Source organism: Juglans microcarpa x Juglans regia, chromosome 5S (genome assembly GCF_004785595.1).
Source record: "Juglans microcarpa x Juglans regia isolate MS1-56 chromosome 5S, Jm3101_v1.0, whole genome shotgun sequence".
NCBI classification, from domain to species: domain Eukaryota; kingdom Viridiplantae; phylum Streptophyta; class Magnoliopsida; order Fagales; family Juglandaceae; genus Juglans; species Juglans microcarpa x Juglans regia.
In genome coordinates this window covers 3,778,572-3,782,873 of record NC_054603.1, presented here as the reverse complement: position 1 = coordinate 3,782,873, position 4,302 = coordinate 3,778,572, and positions in this window count along the sequence as shown.

The following is a 4,302-nucleotide window of genomic DNA, read 5'->3' as shown; positions in this document are numbered from 1 at the left end:
GGAGTGGGTGTTACAATCTCTGGCGTACTCTCGTACCATCATGAAGACAATATATACAAATTAAAGTATGTTTGTTTTTACAGATAAGATGAGATTATATGAATTTTTTTATATATGTATAAATAATATTAAGATATTCCTATTGTCTCTTGCTGTAATTGTTGTGAGAGAGGACATGAAGAAAATTTGGAGCATGATCTAGGAAAATGGGAGTTTGCTATGGCTGTTTGGAGGAAGGTTTCGACTGAGTTGGGGGTTTAGTTTTATTCTCAGCAAAGTTGGAAGGAGCGGGTTCAAACTTGGTTTAACAGGACCTCTCGACAATCTCAAGTGGGGCTTCTAATGGGGTTGATTCCATGTATTGTGAGATGACGACTTTGGTGTAGGAGGTGCGCCGCAAGGATGGAAGGGAGAGGTGAGAGTTTAATGGAAGTTTGGAGCTCTATAAAACTCTAGGCACAGCAGGTGGCTAGTAGGATGCACAAGGTTCATAAACTCTGAGTATGTGATGAGCGCATTTTGAGGTCTTTAAACTTGCCGATTGTAGAGAAACAACAAATGACGGTGAAAAAGGTGTGATGGTTGAGGTCGTGTTCTGGTCGTTTAAAATTAAATCTCAATAGGAGTAGCTTTGGAAACCCGGGTCCAGCTGGGGGAGGTGGTGTGCTTTGGGATTCTGGTGTAAGTTGATTTTTAGGTTTTCTAAATTCTTTGGTTCTTGTTGTTCTTGTTCTAATAACGAAGCAGAGTTTCGAGTTGTGATAGAATGAATAAAATTATGCCATCAGTTGGGCCATCTATCCATAGATATTGAGTGCAACTCTTTGGTGGTGGTTTCTTGGATTTTAGCAAAAAAGTGTGCAGTTTGGTATCTTTGGGATTATTGGGATCAATTGATGTTGATGTTGACGGATTTTGATTTCTCTATTAAGCATTTGTATAGAAAAGGAAACTAAGTAGCGGATTCTTTGGCCAAAGGTGGGGCATTAGGGGAAAATAGGTTGTTTATAGATTGCCTTCAATTTCCTAGGTTGACTAGAGGGTTGTATAGATTGGATAAAATGGGCACTGCATATATTCGTTGCATTCGGTAATTATTTTATTGGTTAGAGGGAAGTTTTATTTGTTTTAAATTGGTTTGTTATGTTTGAAGGTTTTCCTCCGTTGTGAGGGGTAATAAAGTTTCTGATTTTATTAAAAAAAATATTAAGATATGTGAGTTAAGATTAGATGAGATGAATTTTAAAAATATATATATTTGTTTATAGAGATAAGATGAAATTATTTTGACTTTTTTGTAGTATTTGATAGGGTGAGACCCAACAATTATTGTTTTGTATTTTGGGTAATATTTTAACAAAACCCCATGTTCATGCAACTGGAAAGAGTTGAAAAAGAAAAAATTTGCATCTTTAGACCATTATGGTTTTGAGTCGGGCTACTTTGTGGCCCATAGCAGCTCGCTCAATTTGACCGCTAGGCCAAATGTGTATTTTTATTTTTTTTTCTCATTTTTTTTCATATTTTTTAACATATTTAAATATTTTTAAAAAATAAAAAAATACACCAATATATTAAAAACTAATTTCTTAATCACTAAGTAAAAAAAATAAAAAATAAATAAATGCACAAACAGTCAAAGTGAAGGGGTAAAGTGAAGGGACAAACTAACATTTTTTTATGATTTTTTCTATTGCTTACTTTTATTTCATACGTATATCCAATCATCCCCAGGCATATTTCACCTACCTACACTAGCTATGTGTAATTTTCTTTTCTTATTTTTTTAAATATTTTGCAAACTCTTTTAAACATTTGTAGAAATAAAAAAATCACAAACTCGTTAAAATCACAAATAATTCAGTCTAAAATCACGAAGAATCTACCATTTCTCATTAATATTCTATATAACTTTCCTTCCGATTACACACGTTATTTACTTTATAACACACGTTATTTACTTTATAACATGCACGTTATATATTTGTCATTCCAAAATCAAGTAGTGTAAAAAAATATCATGCAATTGAAAGTGCCAATCGTAGCAATATTAATAACAAGGGGATGTATGAAATATATATAGGAAAAATAACAAACTACACCATCACAACAAAAACTTCTTTTTTACAAATATGTGAGTTTTTAATTATACCATCAATGGCCACCCCTAGCTTTCCACATAGAAATGACAGTCTCATCTCTTATTATAGCCATAGCTTGGCTTCCTTCAGTCGTTATGTCCACATTACGAGATGAGGATGCCCCATAACCAACCTCACGCTCAATAACAAAGAGCTACACCCTACTGCAGTTCTAAAATAGCCAGTCATCGGGAGTCACCGTTCTAATGAAGTTATGCAGCGCACAACAAGCTGTAATAATAAGTCATTTCCTCACAACAGAATATGTAGGCATTAACTTCAAAATTTTAAAATGTTCTTTTAAAACACCAAAAGTGCGTTCTATGATATTACAAATTGTTGAATAGCGGTAATTAAAATAATCTTTATACCCCAAAAAATGGCGTTGGTTGTGACGATCACTCATGTGGTATCGTTCTCTTGGATAGGGGCAGAAATCATTTAATGCATGGGAAAGCAAAATCCACAAGATAATACTGACCTAGAGATCCATTTAAATCCAAATCACACAATTCAATATTTATAAAGGGAAAAACAAATTACTTCCAAGGGTAAATACTGCAAAAGGGAAGAACATAAGATGTTTACCCTCGAGCGACCATGGAAAATGGGCAGATGAATCATTGCACGCATGGTGGAAGACACGAGTGTCATGCGCTGATCTGGCCCATCCGGTGTATACAAATGTAAGTTTTATATCCAAATCAACTATACATAGTACATTTTGGGTAATTCGCCCCAACCAGTTTTTATATGCCTCACGTATCTCAACCGGTACAATCGCCTCCATCATGGTGTCATCCATTGCACCAATGCATCCCTATCAAGTCAGAAATAAAATTGTTAATAAAAAACTACCTTAGATGAAGTTAAGTCCAATTTTATTTTGGACTTAATAAGTTTGAATTTGATTTCTTACCCAAAATCAAGGAAAATTTCGGTAGTTGCTTGAGATATAGAGGTGCACGCTATCTTTGTGTGTTGGCACAATCAAATGTCTCTCAAGCTCACATAGTGTTTTTATCACCCTTCTCACATGTTTATTATTTGTTTGTGACGAATATTGAAACATGTCCTTAACAATGCATTGAACTTGGGCATGTGCATGACCCACAAGCACACAAAGCATAGCCAGTGATTTCTCACAGTCACTGATCTCTTAAAATCATGCAACAAGTGATTGGTACGTAACAATGCGCGGAATGTGGGTACCTCCATGCAGAACACCTCCTTACAGTTATAAGGATGTCCATTCAAAATTTGTATAATATATTAATCTCCGCGGAAGCCTATATTATGTTGTAGCATTAGGTGATTCCTTCCCCGTCAAGAGGACAGAACCCTAATTAGGTTAAAGATATCTATTGGATCCATAGGATCAAACCCATCATCACTATCACTCATTTCAATTCAAATATTGTCATTATCCATTCTCTGACACTGGAGCTTATACTGTTTGTAAACATAAGTAAAAAGTCATACATCGGCAATTTATTCATAGCATTAACAATTAACAAAAAAATAATAATATCATCATATCCAAATATAGATCAAACGGTAACAACTAAGATAATACCATCAGGTCTACTGAGTTTCAAATCAACATAGCAAATAGCAACATCAAATAAATATCTCTCAACACAAAGCCGTAAATAAAAAATAACATCTCAACATAGCAATTTATTCATAGGCTGCTGAATGGATAAGCAATATCTCTCAACCATGCATGGCCTATGCTCATCGATGCACATCATCCATGGCTAGAAATCTTCGCTGAACCATAGGATCAAGTAAGCGATCGAATGCACTGGAGAAAATCTCATCCGGCATTGGAGGCTGAAGTGCCTGTAACAATGTCATACAGTGAGCGAACGGATCCCAACCATCCTCGCTGTCCATGATGTGTCCTGATCCTCTGTTACACTTTTTCCCTGATGCTTCAACTCTACCCTCATAGCACTTCCACCATGCCTCATAGGATTATAAAGGTGCATATTAAATTATAAAGGTACAGATTAATTCTAGTGTGAACCTGTTGAATTTTAAGCAATAGATATAATCTCTCATTACTTGTTATTTGGTCTAATAAAGTAAATGTTTCCTATAAAAATATATATAAACTTGTAGGGGCAAAGGAATAAATGTTAAACTACCTACGATA